The sequence below is a fragment of the Callorhinus ursinus genome, unplaced genomic scaffold, assembly GCF_003265705.2.
Source record: "Callorhinus ursinus isolate GAN/ISIS: 27379988/994484 unplaced genomic scaffold, GSC_fseal_2.0 scaffold8, whole genome shotgun sequence".
In the NCBI taxonomy this organism is placed as follows: Eukaryota; Metazoa; Chordata; class Mammalia; order Carnivora; family Otariidae; genus Callorhinus; species Callorhinus ursinus.
This window is the reverse complement of record NW_027397070.1, coordinates 46,316,051-46,331,645: the sequence shown is the minus strand read 5'-3', so window position 1 is coordinate 46,331,645 and position 15,595 is coordinate 46,316,051. Positions and strand designations below refer to the sequence as shown.

At 44.9% G+C, this 15,595-nt stretch overlaps 1 protein-coding gene across 2 annotated transcripts in view; it reads right to left on the bottom strand.

Moving 5' to 3' along the window:
• The window catches only part of VRTN (vertebrae development associated), a 28,796-nt gene that overhangs the window by 11,878 nt on the left and 1,323 nt on the right, over positions 1-15,595 (bottom strand). The window lies entirely within an intron of this gene.

The following is a 15,595-nucleotide window of genomic DNA, read 5'->3' as shown; positions in this document are numbered from 1 at the left end:
AATATAAAAATTATTAATGAGACACTTTGTACCAAGTCTTCAAAATTCAATGTATTTTCCACTTGAAGCCAATCTCATGTAGAACTACCCGCATTTCAAATGTTCTATAGCCCCATGTGGCTGGTAGCAAATGTACTAGTATATATCTAGATGGAAAAGGAACTCCATTTTTTTTTAAGATTTTTTAATTTATTTGACAGAGAGAGACAGTGAGAGAGGGAACACAAGCAGGGGGAGTGGGAGAGGGAGAAGCAGGCTTCCCGCTGAGCAGGGAGCCGGATGCTGGCCTCGATCCCAGGACCCTGGGATCATGACCTGAGCCAAAGGCAGGCGCTTAACGGCTGAGCCACCCAGGCACCCCAAGGAACTCCATTTTATGAATTAACATAATGTCCTATCCAGTCCTCCACTGGTGAACAGTAAGGTCATTTCCATTGTTTGCTCTTTAAGCCAAGCTACAATGGGTAATCTTGCATGAATATAGGTATAGCTAATACATCCCAAGTGCACTGTCGTAATCTGTATAGATTTTGCCAGATTTCCCTCCCTAGAAGTTGTACCAATTTATTTCCCCCAAAACAAAGTATGAGAGTGCTATCTCCCTACCCCTTGGCCAGCACAATGCGTTAGCACTTTTTTATCTTTGCCAGTTAAATAGGCGAAAAATTATGGGCACCTGGGTGGCTCAGTTGGTTAAGCGACTGCCTTCGGCTCAGGTCATGATCCTGGAGTCCCGGGATCAAGTCCCGCATTGGGCTCCCTGCTCGGCAGGGAGTCTGCTTCTCCCTCTGACCCTCTTCCCTCTCGTTCTCTCTCTCTCAAATAAATAAATAAAATATTTTTTAAAAAAAGGCGAAAAATTAGTTCCTCCCTGTGGTTTTAATTTACATTTTTTCATTATGGGTAAGAAAGAGCATTTTTCATATATTTTTGAACCATTTATGTTTTCTTCCCTATGAATATCCTTTGCGCATTTTGCTATTGATTATAAACCTTTTTCTTACTGTTAATGAGAGTTCTGTATAAGTATCGCCTTTGGTCCATGGTAGGAATTACAAATGTCTTTTCTGCGGGCACCTGGTTGGTTCAGTCCGTAAAGCACGCAACTCTTGATCTCAGGGTTGTGAATTCGAGCCCCAAGTTGGATGTAGGGATTACTTAAAAATAAAATCTTAAAAAAAAAAAACCCACAAAACTTTTTAATAGGGGCATCTGAGTGGCTCAGTCGGTTAAGTGTCTGCCTTCAGCTCAGGTCATGATCCCAGGGTCCCGGGTTTGAGCCCCCCGTTGGGCTCTCTGCTCAGTGGAGAGCCTACTTCTCCCTCTGCCTCCACCTGCTGCTCCCCCTGCTTGTGCTCTCTCTCTCTCTCTCTTTCTCTCTGTCAAATAAATAAATAAAATCTTTTTAAAAAGAAAAAAGAAAAAAGAAATAAAAAGAATTTTTTTTCTGATTTTGTGGTTTATAACTGGACTTTGCTTATGGTAGTTTTTATCCTGAAGAAATCTTTTTATGTTTACATATATTGACCATACCTGCTTTTCTTTAATGGATTCTAGATTTGGTAAATTTAATTTACCTTTATTTATACTATTAAAATTAAGTATTACAAAATTAAAGTCTTAGTCATCAGGTGTCCAAACACCAAAAATCCCAGATTCCCAGCAATAATTAAACCAAATCCTACAAGTAGACATCTTTAGTTAATATGTACCTTGCTTTGGGCGCCTGGGTGGCTCAGTTGGTTAAGTGACTGCCTTCGGCTCAGGTCATGATCCTGGAGTCCCGGGATTGAGTCCCACATCGGGCTCCCTGCTCGGCGGGGAGTGTGCTTCTCCCTCTGACCCTCCCCCCTCTCATGCTCTCTCTCTCTCTCAAATAAATAAAATCTTTAAAAAAAAAAAATACGTACCTTGCTTTGAACAAAATTTAGATTTAGGGAGCAGATGAGTTGGGGTAATCCTTCACTTATAAAGGGACATACAATAGAAAAGCTTCCTTTAAATAATGAACTGAGATAAGTAATTAACTGGGCTTAAATGTATAGCTGTCCAGGGCTTGTATAAGTGGGGGGGTCACCTGTATTTGCATCTACAAAAAATAAGTTCTGAATTGAGCATCTATTGAGCACTGGCTGGGCAGTGACCAGCCTGAGCTTGGGGTGTGACGGTAGGGTTGAAATTCCAGTTCTGCCCTTGTGTGCGGCTAACCAAGTTTTCTCATGTCTCCAGGCCTAATTCCTTGCTTAAAAAATGATGAGACTAATACTAGAGAGGTTGCTGTGAGAGTGAAATGAAAAACGGTTTATGAAATTCTTAGCATAAAGGCTCCGCAAACGACACTGCTATTCCATTTAGCTGTACTACTCATTCTCTACAGAGATTTAAAGAATTCATCCCTCTCTATTCAATTAATTATCCACTTGGTGGCCTTACTAAATAACTTATATATTGGTCCATCATTCATTCAATCATTTCTTTATTCTGTTGTTCATTTACTCGTACGTTTGCTCCTGCGCTGGCAGATATCTGCGCTCCTGCTACACGCCAGGTCCTAGGCTAGCCCTAAGGACGCAGTGATGTCTACAGACCTGACTCTAGACTCCAGAGTCCGAGGGTTGAGGCTCAGGAATCTTCTGAAGCATTCCACACACAACACCACACTTACTACTGTGTTTACTGTACATGAAGGCCCTACATCCAATGGCTGACAATTACTCCATGACGTCATAATCTCCTGGTTTCCTTTCTTTCTCCTTTGTTCCTCTTCTTCTCCCTCTTCCTCCCCACCACTCTTCCCTTTTACCCCCTCTCTGCCTCTACCCAGAGTCCCTTGGCAATTACTAAAAGACAGATAACAACTCAGACTCTGGAGTCCGGCCAACCTGAGTTGACTCTCAGCTCCTCTACTTCCTAGTTAAGGGAACTTAAACAAATCTGACCCCAGTTTTCTCATCTGTGAAATGGGGATGATAGCCACTTTATTCCAATGACTGAATTAAACGGTGATGTCACTCCTTGGCTGTGAAGAAACATTTAATACCAGGGAGGTATGATTATCAATTCAAATCACAATGGGTTGAGCATCTACTCTCTGGAGACATTATGCTCAGGGCTGTCGAAGACACATAAAGAGCTAACGTAGTGTCTTCCAGTCAGAAACCACAGCCCAGGGGGGAATGTACTGAGTGCTCCAGAAGAGCCAATGTTACTTGCTATTACCAAGGAAAAGAACAAGTGTTTTTTGAGCCCCTCACTCCTGGACCCTGGGCTTGCTCAGAGACCCGTGCTGAGCAGGCTGTCAGCCTGCCCCGGCTTCTCTGGTTTCATTTACAGATCCAGTCTGGAATTATCTACAGCTTTAAAGTCATTTACTGGGGCGCCTGGGTGGCTCAGTCGGTTAAACATCTGCCTTCGGCTCAGAACATGTTCCCAGGGTCCTGGGATTGAGTCCCGCGTCGGGCTCCCCCTGCTTCTCCCTCTCCCTCAGCTTGCTGCTCCCCCGTTTGTGTTCTCTCTCATTCTCTCTTTTTCTCTCTGTCAAATAAATAAATAAAATCTTAAAAAAAATAATAAAGTCATGGGACGCCTCGGACACTTGGGTGGCTCAGTTGGTTAAACGTCTGCCTTTGGCTCAGGTCATGATCCCAGAGTCCTGGAATCAAGTCCAGTATCTGGCTCCTTACTCAGCGGGGAGCCTGCTTCTCCCTCTGCCTGCTGCTCCCCCTGCTTGTGCTCTCCCTCTCTGGCAAATAAATAAATAAATAAAATCTTTATAAATAAATAAAGTAATTTACTTTGGTGGTAAGTTTGAATATAGACTGTGTCTTAGCATATACTAAGGAATTAATATTAATTTGTACAAAATGATAAGAGTAAAATATGTCCTAAATTTTCAGATAAACATGTAAGAACTGAGGCATGAAATGATAGGACCTCAGGTATTTGCTTTTGAAAAACCAGAGGAAAAGCAGAGAAAAGGGTAAGCTACATATGTCAAAGTACTGATAGTTATTATTGAATCAGGGTTTGTTTTACCATTCATTCAGAGTGATTCGTTATGCTATTCTCTCAATTTTGGTGTATTTCATAAGTTTTGTAATAGAAAAGTGAAATATTTATTGTTGAGGCATCGGAACATCACTTTATGGGGGAAGCGGGGAAGGAAACTTCCTGCAAGCAGCATTCCCATTTAGGCGCCAGGTAGACAGGACAGTGTTGGAAAGGTACCTGGTGGACAAAGTCATTGGCCACAGGGATCGACACTTAACTTCGTTTGCAGGGCCTTTGCTTGGTGCCCTTGGAGTGATGGGATTCACACAACAGCTGTCCTTAGGGAATTTACCTGGAGAGCAAAGAAGGCTGCTGGATAATAGCCCCTCCCCTGACCCCAAGGGAACAAGCACAGGTCCCCAACTAGAACAGCCCGTCCTCAAACAAGGCTTCAAGGGCCCGTGGTCCTCTCCCTGCTAGTTCATTGCGTTTCTTCTATCGCCTCTGTTTCATATGAAAAGAGGATGAACCCAAGGTCACCCAATCATTCTGTTCTTAATCTCAGGCCGGGTGCCCTTGGTTTTGGTTAGCTTATTCCCAATTCCCTCCACTCCCACCACTCCACTCAGTCAAGCACTTTTATACGTTTCTTTCCAGAGTTTCTTTCTGTAAGTACAAGCAAATACAAATGTGCATCTTCCGAGTATGTTTTGAATAGGCTTAAAACTAACAACAAAGCAAATTGAAAATACAAAAAATTGCCAAGTGTTCCAGGTAAAGAGGGAAGTCTGGGAGTTGTTGGCCTTGTCGATAAGATCTAAAGCCAAGGGACTGGAAGTGATAACAGATAATAGAGGAAGAGGGGAGGAACAAGAGGAAGGAAAGAAAAGGGACCACCCATAGCGTCAGCAGGAGGAGGAAAACAAAGAAGCAAAGGGAAAATCGAGAGAAGATTAATTAATTAATTTATTTATGTATGTATGTATTTAGGGACGCCTGGGTGGCTCAGTCGTTAAGCGTCTGCCTTCGGCTCAGGTCATGATCCCAGGGTCCTGGGATCGAGCCCGGCGTTGGGCTCCCTGCTCCGCAGGAAGCCTGCTTCTCCCTCTCCCACTCCCCCTGCTTCTCCCTCTCCCACTCCCCCTGCTTGTGTTCCCTCTCTCGCTGTGTCTGTCAAGTAAATAAATAAATAAAATCCGGGCACCCCTCAGGAGAGAATATTTTAAGAAGAAAAGAGTAAGTTGTCAATTGTGATACTTGCTTCTATTGTGTAAATAGATCTGCATAAACCCACCTGGAAAGATAGCCAAGGTAAAGAGAGAGTTCAGAGTAAAGTGTATTTTCTGATCCCATTTTTGCAAAAATCTGCCTAATCGATATGTATCTACACGTGTTCAGTGAGGAGAAAGAAGTCTGGAAAACATTAAAGAGAACAAACTAATAGGGAGAAATCCTGGTGAGCATGTTTGTGGGAAAAGGTGGCTTTTTTACTTTGCATACTTGGGTTTGGTTAGCATTTTTTACCACAAGAACATTTTTTTTCAAAGATTTTATTTATTTATTTGTCAGAGAGAGAGAGAACACAAGCAGGGAGAGTGGCAGGTAGAGGGAGAAACAGGCTCCCCGCTGAGCAAGGAGCCCAACTCGATCCCCTAGGACCCCAGGATCATGACCTGAGCCGAAGGAAGACACTTAACGGACTGAGCCACCCAGGTGTCCCAAAAACACATTCTTTTTGTAAATAAAAAAGATTTGGAAAAGAGGAGAAACTACTGGTTAAGGCCATCTATATTCAGAATTTTTTTTTTAACATTTTATTTAAGTAAACTCCATGCCTACCATGGGGCTCGAACTCATAACCCAAGAGCAAGCATCTCAAACTCTACCAACTCAGCCAGGTGCCCCTGTATTCAGAATTTCTGAGGCTGTAGAGATTAAGATTGAAAGAACTGGCTTTAGGGGCACCTGGGTGGCTCAGTTGGTTTAGTCTCTGACTGTTGATTTTGACTCAGGTCATGATCTCAGGTTCCTGAGATCCAGCCCCGGGGCCAGCTCACTGCTCAGAGGGGAGTCTGCTTGTCTCCCTCTGCGCCCCCCCCACACACACCCCTGCGCACACACTCTCTCTGAAATAAATAAATAAATCTTAAAAAACAAAAAAAAGGCACTGGCTTCAGAACATAATAAACCTGAGTTTAAACCCAGCTCTACCCTCAGGAACAAATGAACCTCTCTAAGGCTCAGCTTCCTCACCTGTAAAATGGTGATTATTATGATAACTACCTCAGAGATTGTGATAAGGATTAAATGGGGAAATGCAAATAAAGCATTTAGTGCAGTGACTGTCACACAGGAAAAGCTCAGTTAGTATTAGTTGGCCTTTAAAATAGTTATTACTAGGGTTGGGGCACGTGGGTGGCTCAGCCCTTAAGCGTCTGCCTTCCGCTCCGGTCATGATCCCAGGGTCTTGGGATCGAGTCCCTCATCGGGCTCCTTGCTCAGCGGGAGGCCTGCTTCTCCTTCTCCCACTCCCCCTGCTTGTGTTCCCTCTCTCGATGTGTCTCTGTCAAATAAATTAAAACAAAATTCTTTTAAAAAATTAGTTATTACTAGGAGCGCCTGGCTGGCCCAGTAGGGAGAGCATGGGACTCTTGATCTCAGGGTTGTGAGTTTGAGCCCCACAGATTGGGTGTAGAGATTGGTTAAAAATGAAATCTTAAATATCTAGTTATTCCTAGATCAAAAGATGAAACAGTTATGACTCGGTCAAAGGGGCCAATCAGAGAGGTGCAAACTTGGACCACATTATTCTAGAAGTGCTCTCGCTGCAATGCTTTTTCTGTGTCATGCTTTGGACCTTCACAGAGGGTCATACAGGGAACTCAAGAGGCACCCTGTGTCCACCAGAGGGAGGATGCAAGATGATCCTCAGAATTTCTTTGTGTATCTATATTTTTCTCTCATTCTTTTCCCAATTTTTATTTTTGTATTTTATAATGCACATACTATTGCATTAGTTCATCAATGCATATGTATAGTTTATAAGCAAATATACCCAATGCAGGGTTCAAACCCACAACCCTGAGATCAGGACCTGAGCTGAGATCAAGAGTTGGAGACTCAACCAAATGAGTCACCCAGCCCCATAAAGCAATTATTACTATTTTTCAAATTTCATTTTTAAGTAATCTCTACGCCTAACATGGGGCTCAAGCTCACAACCCCAAGATCAAGAGTCATAAGCTCCATCAGCTGAGTCAGCCAAGTGCCCCAGCATCTAAAGCAATTAGAACAGGGGTGCCTGGCTGGCTCAGTGGGTTGAGCATCTTAGGGGTCATGAGTTCAAGTTTACTTAAAAAAAACTTTTTTTTAAAGGATTTTATTTATTTATTTGACAGAGACACAGTGAGAGAGGGAACACAAGCAGGGGGAGTGGGGAAGGGAGAAGCAGGCTCCCCGCTGAGCAGGGAGCCCAATGCGGGATTCAATCCCAGGACCCCGGGATCATGACCTGAGCTGAAGGCAGACACTTAACGACTGAGCCACCCAGGTGCCCCTAAAAAGACTTTTTTAAGTAGTAAAAAAAAAAAGGTAAAGCAATTAGAACAGTACTCAGCATATACTAAGCATCAAATATTATTTATATTGTTATTATTTTTTAAAGATTTATTTATTTATTTTTAAGATTTTATTTATTTATTTGAGAGAGAGAGAATGAGAGATAGAGAGCCCGAGAGGGAAGAGGGTCAGGGGGAGAAGCAGACTCCCTGCTGAGCAGAGAGCCCGATGTGGGACTCGATCCCGGGACTCCAGGATCATGACCTGAGCCAAAGGCAGTCGCTTAACCAACTGAGCCACACAAGCGCCCTATTTATTTATTTTAAAAAGAGAGAGCATGAGTGAGGGGAGGGGCAGAAGGGGAGTGTAGAGAGAGAAGCAGACTCCCTGCAGAGTGCAAAGCCCACTACCCTGAGATCATGACCTGAGCCAAAATCAAGAGTCGGAAACTCAACCAACCGAGTCACCCAGGCGCCCTGATATTGTTATTATTTTTATGATTATTATTGGCTCTTATTCTAGGATTTCCTTACCCTCAAATTTCTTCAGCCCCATTTCTGCAACTCTATATGTATTTTAGTAAGATACTTCAAATCTGTTTTTGGAAAGAGTACAAGCAAATAACTACATAAATATGTTTTTAATATGCCGGTCACTGTGTTCAATGCTTGCAGAATACAAAATTAACAAAAGATTGTTTCTGTCTTCAAGGAAATGCTCAGTCTAGTGGGGGAGACACACACACCCATAGCTATAACCCAAGTACAGAATATGGTAAACCATGCAGTAAAGGTGTCCAAGCACCATGAGGACACAGAGCAGCTGAGACATGTGGAGGGATCCTGGAGAAGGTGGCATGGGAGGCACACTGCCCCAGGAGACACGGATGACAGAGCAGGGATTCCAAGTCAAGGGAGCCGTGGATGATCCAAGACAGACCCTCCAGGACTGATGTGCTACCCACACTGTTGGGTCTCACAGGGGTGCTCAGTAAAGCCCTGTTTTTGACTATTCAGTTCAAGTAGTATGAAAAGGGGTAGGAACAGACAACGGACAATGCCCAAGGGCACCTTCCTTTTTCAAGAGAAGTGAAAAAGAGTAAGAACAGAACTAAATCCTTTGAGGTGGGAAGATTGACTTGTGTGCCAGGCCAAACAGGTGTCAACACCAGGTTAAGGGCAGTTGTTTTGAGGGAGAAGGGAATGGAAGGTTTGGGGTAGAAAATGGGAGGGGTCCTCTGCCCAGATCCATCTGCGATGCAGAACAAATGCCCAAAGCTTCTGACACTTCTCCTTGGGCTCAGAGATAGAAGTCTCCTTTTTTTTTTTTTTCATGGTGCAGGTTTCACTTCGAGTTTTCCAGAACCACATTTTGGCACAATCTCTGAATGTGTTCTATCATCTCTAAGCAGAGTGACCCCAGATGACTTTGGTCACACCCTCCTTTTCACCCTCTCTCTTATATGGAGAGTGCATCTGAAAGTGAGAGGACTAATCACAGCTATTTTCCAGCCCCAAATGTTCCTAAGAAGTGACAGTGTGCGGGCACCCGGCTGGCTCAGTCGGTGGAGCTTATGACTCTTGATCACAGGGTCTTGAGTTTGAGCCCCACGTTGGGTGGAGAGATTACTTAAAAAATAAATAAATAAAAGAGAGAGATGTCACTGTTTGCCTCCGGGGCTTGTTTGGGAGGACTGTGTGATAGAATGTCTAAGTGCCTGGTACTCAGAGATCACCTCTGAGCTCCCTCCATTCCTGAAAATGAATAAGCTACCGCTTATTGAATGCCTCTGCTATGTCAGGCCATGTGCAAAGGGCTTTATCTGTGTTCCCAGTTTACTAATGAGAGGGCAGCTCAAGTCCTTCAGGATGCGACAGCAACATGGACTCCTGCTTTTATTTCTGCCCTTGGAGACTTGATCTCCTAAAATCAAGTGATCAACTTCTGGAATACCTCAGGTGTCATCAGAAAGTTTGGTATCACTAAGGGCTATGCTGACAGAAGCCTAGGGATAATTTGAGGTGACCCCAGGCCCTTTCTTTTCCCAGAAGAAGGGCAGGTAATATCTGTTTAAATTTCATGTAAAGCGTTTACAACCTCATTTTCCTTTCTCAACCTTTCCTTCCTTCTGTTTCTTTAAGGTGCTATTTCCCAAGTTGGCCGCTCATAGGAATCACTTGAAGAGGTTAAGAAAGAGGTGCCTCCCTCCTACCCCAAGAAATTGTGATATAATTTGGAGTGCAACCTGGGCCTCTGGATTTCTTTTTAAATTCCCAGGTATTCTAAAGATTTTTTTTAAGGCTTTATTTATTTATTTAAGTACTCTCTACACCTAATGTGGGGCTTGAACTCACCACCCTGAGATCCAGAGTCATAGGCTCCACTGACTGAGCCAGCCAGGCACCCAATTACCTCACACTTTTTTTTTTTTTCTTTTCTTTTCTTTTCTTTTTTTTTTTTTTTATTAGAGAGCAAGCGAGAGAGAAACAGCATGAGAGGGGAGAGAGTCAGAGGGAGAAGCAGGCTACCCACTGAGCTGGGAGCCTGATGTGGGACTCGATCCCGGGACTCCGGGATCATGACCTGAGCCGAAGGCAGTCGCTTAACCAACTGAGCCACCCAGGTGCCCTACCTCACACTTTTAACAGCTACAGAATATAAATATATTTTTTAAATTTTATTTGAGAGAGAGAGAGAGAGAGAGTGAACACAAGCACCAGTGTGAGTGGGGGAGGGGCAGAAAGGGAAGAAGAAGAAGAGGGAAAGAATCCCAAGCCAGAGCTGGAGGCAGGGCTCAATCCCACGACCCTGAGATCCTGACCTGAGCCCAAACCAAGAGTCAGACGCTTAACCAACTGAGCCATCCAGGCGCCCCAGCTACAGAATATTTTATTGTAGGGATTACAATAATGTATTTAAGCAATTCCTGGCAACTGGACATTTAGGTTGTTTCCAGTTGTTCTGTATTATAAATGTGCAGGAGACATATTTGCCCATATTGTGCAAACATTTCTATAAGATTCATGAGGCGGAACTGCTTAGTCAAAGAACATGATATGTAGGTAAGTATTTACATACTTACGTATTTATTTCTGTGTTTTGGTAAATGAACAAAGGAAGTGCCTCATGTTGTCTTTTGCTCAGTGCATACATGGAATTATTGGGACTGAAGTGGCTTCTGAGGATGGGATCCTTGGTCCTTTGAGGTTGAGGGCTGGCCAGGCTACTGCCCCCACCACATCCATGGCTATACCTCAGCTCTTCTGTCGGAGGCAGGAGGTGGCCAGGGTGCAGAGTTTTCCTTCCTCTCCCCACAAGGTGCCTTTTGGTGTGTTGGCCCTTGACCTAGGAAGTCGGAGGAGGCACTTTGCGAACTATCAGAAGAGGTAGAACATGCTAGTGAGAATCAACCAGCACTCATTTTGACTGAAGCTAGACCCTGTCCACAGGGGCAGGGCCTGACAGAAATGAAGGAGGGTCAGGGAGCAGCAGATCCGAGCCACGCTTGAATCTTGACAGGGCTTCTCACAGAGGTGAGGAATAACGGTCCCTTTTCCTGGCCTGCCCTGCTGAACTAGTATTTGAAACAAAATGTGGGCTTTTCAGGAGGCCATCTTAGAAGGGCAAGGGGTGCTCAGGTGGGGCCAGTCCTGAGGGCCCAGTAAGGGTCAGGGTGATGGCCTGATTTTGGAGCCAGTTGGTAAACATGTAAACAACAGAGACTGAGGAATTGTGCAAGAGAAGGTGAGGAAGGGGTTACCCAAGGGTCCTCAGACTTACCCTCAAGGTAGGGGGTAGGGGGAGACCTGGGCTCACATATTGGGCCCAGGGCTGATAGCTGACTTTGTGGAGGCTTGGGGCAAGCCTCTCCTCTCTGAGCCTCTTGCCTCATCTGGAAAATGTGGCCCATACTCATTTCACCTGGGGTTGTTTTGAGATTTACAGGAGGGAACAGATATAAAAGCATTCAGCCCTCTTCCCAGGACACAGGAGGTGTTTCATAAATTGTAGCTGTTTATTAGTTTATTAGTGGATTAGGAAGCCATGCAAAGAGATAGGGACCAACATCCTCCAGGGCAGTCCCCACATGGGGCCTGGAACCACGACCGAACATGCCGCTGCTGGGTGGGATGTCCTGTCCTGGACAAAGGGCCCAGCATTCTCGCATGGGGACCTGAGCATGGCGTCCCTGTCGGTATTCCTGCCGCTCTGGCTCTCTTTCCCGGGCAAGTAGCCTCCACCTCCAGGCAAGTACCCTTAACTGTGACAAGGGTGTTGGGGTCTTGTGGACCCGTGGCCCTGGCCGTAGCCAAGAGGGAAAGAGGGGAGTGGTGGTGGCAGTGGGGAAGCTGTAAAAAATGTAAATGGTGCAGCGTGGAGCATGGCTCCAGCTGTCTGGCACTCACCAGAGCTGGCAAGAGCCCGAGGAGGGAGCCCCAGACCCCGGGCGCCTTTTGTCCCTGGTCTTGGCTATGTAAAAGGTGGGGGAAGGGGCAAGAATCCGTGGAACTTGTCCATTCATCGGAGCCCCCCTGCTGCCAGCAGGTGCGAGAATGGGGGAGGGAGATGCGGACTCTGGCCTGCAAGGTTTAGAAATCAGAATTGCAACTCAGCATGCAGTGGACTGACAAACAGATTCCTCAGGTTCCAGCCTCTAAGGCTGTGAACCTTCAGGCCAGCCAGACTCCATCCTGCTTTGAGTGCGGCCACGAACTGGTTCCCCGCCCCCCAGTTGGCCTCCCAAACGCCCCTCTCGCCAGTTCCCAAATCCCAGCTTTGCACGCTCTGCCAAAGAACGCTGCTTCGCCAGGCCTACTCCCAAGCCCGTTTGATTTTCTGAGGTTTTTGTTTGTTTGTTTTTGTCTGCTCCGCTCTGGCTTCCAGGGCCTTCTCCAAAGCACCACATTCAAGCATTAGATGTTACTTGGACTAAAGTCTTAGAAAAAGCAGTGTGGAGAGAGAAAGGACTTGGAACCATGCAAACCTGAGTCTCAAACCTGCTCTGCCCTTCCCGGCTGAGTGCATTCAAGGCAAGTTACTAACCTTTCTAAGCCCCAGTGTTCTGTAGGTAAAATGGCAATTCCCTTTGTTCCTACTTCTCAAGGTTTTTGTACAAATTAAATGCTGAGTTAATGTTTAGAAAGCTCTTAGCACAATACTTGGCACAGAATAGGTGCTCGATGAATATTAAGTTATTCCCCTTAATAGTCATAGGAAAATAAGGCAGAACCTCCTGGCAGTCTTGTTTCAATTTGTATTTCCCTGTTGCTAGAGAGAGTAATCTTTTTTTTTCATATGTATATTGGCCATTTGTATTTCTTATGTGAATTGTCTGTTCATATCTGCCATCCATTTTTCTTTTTCTTCTTTTTTTCAAGATTTTATTTATTTATTTGTCAGGGGCGGGGAGTGCACAAGTGGGGGTAATGGCAGACAGAGGAAGAAGCAGGCTCCCCACTGAGCAAGGAGCCCGATGCGGGGCTCCATCCCAGGATCCTGGGATCATGACCTGAGCAGAAGGCAGCCGCTTAACCGACTGAGCCACCCAGGTGTCCCTAGCATCCAGTTTTCTTTTAGGGTTTTGTGGGGTTTTTTTTTGTCTTTGGTTTAATGATTGGTGGGACATCTTTATACATTCTGAAATTCTTTATTAATAAAATTTGCAGGGCGCCTGGGTGGCTCAGTTGGTTAAGCGACTGCCTTCGGCTCAGGTCATGATCCTGGAGTCCCAGGATCGAGTCCCACATCGGGCTCCCTGCTCAGCAGGGGGTCTGCTTCTCCCTCTGACCCTCTTCCCTCTCGTGCTCTCTATCTCTCATTCTTTCTCTCTCAAATAAATAAATAAAATAAAATAAAAAAAATAAAATAAAATTTGCAGATTTTTCTCTTTTGGTCTGCCACTTGCTTTGGTTTTTTTAAATTAAATTAAATTGAATTGAATTTTAAAGATTTTATTTATTTATTTGACAGAGAGAGACACAGCGAGAGAGGGAACACAAGCCGGGAGAGTGGGAGAGGGAGAAGCAGGCTTCCCGCAGAGCAGGGAGCCTGACATGGGGCTCGATCCTGGGACTCCGGGATCATGACCCGAGCTGAAGGCAGACGCTTAACCATCCGAGCCACCCAGGTGCCCCAAGATTTTATTTTATTTTTTATTTTTTAATATATTTCTAGTTTATTTTTTTATTTTTTTATTTTTTTTAAGATTTTATTTATTTATTTGAGAGAGAGAATGAGAGAGAGAGAGAGAGCACATGAGAGGGGATAGGGTCAGAGGGAGAAGCAGACTCCCCGCTGAGCAGGGAGCCCGATGCGGGACTCGATCCTGGGACTCCAGGATCATGACCTGAGCTGACGGCAGTCGCTTAACCAACTGAGCCACCCAGGTGCCCCCAAGATTTTATTTTATTTTATTATTTTTTTTAATTTTATTTATTTATTTGAGAGAGAGAGAGAGAGAGAGAGAATGAGAGATAGAGAGCACGAGAGGGAAGAGGGTCAGAGGGAGAAGCAGACTCCCCACTGAGCGGGGAGCCCGATGCGGGACTCGATCCCGGGACTCCAGGATCATGACCTGAGCCGAAGGCAGTCGCTTAACCAACTGAGCCACCCAGGCGCCCCCAAGATTTTATTTTTAAGTCATCTCCACCCAACACCCAACGTGGGGCTTGAACTCACAACAACCCTGAGACCAAGAGTGAGTATTCTACTACGCCAGCCCCGTGCCCCGCTTTTGGCTTTTTGCTATTTTTCAACATACAAAATCTATTTTTCTTTCTACACGGTGTATGCCCAAATCTGCCCATAAGGGCTGGTCCTCTATAGGCTGTTTTAGTTGGCAGTTTGGGGGCTGCAGCGACTCTCCCCTTCTTGACCAGTGCTCTGCCCAGAGCTTTCTCAGACCCTCCCTTTTTCTCTAAACAAATGTGAAACCCTGCCGCGGTGCTGTTGGACCATTCCTGCCGAATCCCACTTCTGTCTCCAAATGCACACACTCCCACCTACTGGTTTCTGGAAGGATCACATCTTTCTTTTATTGGTTGGCTGATCTGGGAAAACGAGATCTGACTGAGAAATTAGCAGCTGAATGAGACTTTGGATGTCCTTTTTTAACCCTCTGTTTGGGGCCCAGGACTGACTGGATCTCTCCATACTTCACCATCCCAACCAGTTGCCCAGACTCACATTAACTGACCATTCACCTGATGCATTTCTGAGAAACTGTGTGTAAATCTAATTTGATGGATTATATTTTAATGCTCTAGGAGAGAAGGAAATTAAAATAAATGTTATAAATTCTACTAGCTCATTTATTGGGCACTTATCATGTGCCATCTGCTGTTGAAGCACTTTACATAAAGACCTTATTTAATCGTCATGACAATGAGGAAAGCTCAAATTTCTCCATTTTATAGATAAGGAGCCTGAAGATCAAAGGGGTTATTATGTAGCTTGGTAAGGTCATCCAGCTGGAATGTTGCCAGATTGGGCAAATAAACATTCAGGGGCCCAGTTAAATTTGGATTTCATATAAATGAGTAATTTTTTAGTATAGCATACCTCAAATATTGCATGCAATATTTTATCTGGCAACCCTATCCACATGGTAAGTGGGGAATGTGAACTGGAATCCGAGTCTCCTGATTCCCTAGCACCTTCCAGTGGTAAGACCATGGAGTACTTGCATGGAATTCTTTGAAAAGGGAAGAACCCTCTTGTACTAAGTTTTGGGCTCTGCCTCAGACATGCTGAATAAAATGTCTGGGGGTGGAACATCCTTAAATATCCTCAACCACAAACTCCTACTCCTCAGGGAGTCCTTTGCACTCTGGATTTTGAGAGCACTTTAGTATGTAACCAGCTTGCAGATATAGATGCCCATATTCAGCTGTCTTGTGGTTGCCAACATTCCTAGTAACTCTTTACAGTTCCTTCAGTGATCCATCCATTCAACTCCCTGATAAATATTTACTGCTGGAGGGCCTGTCCTGCCAGCCAGAGATAGAAAGATGAATTAGACACAGCTCCTGCCCTTGAGGAACTCCGG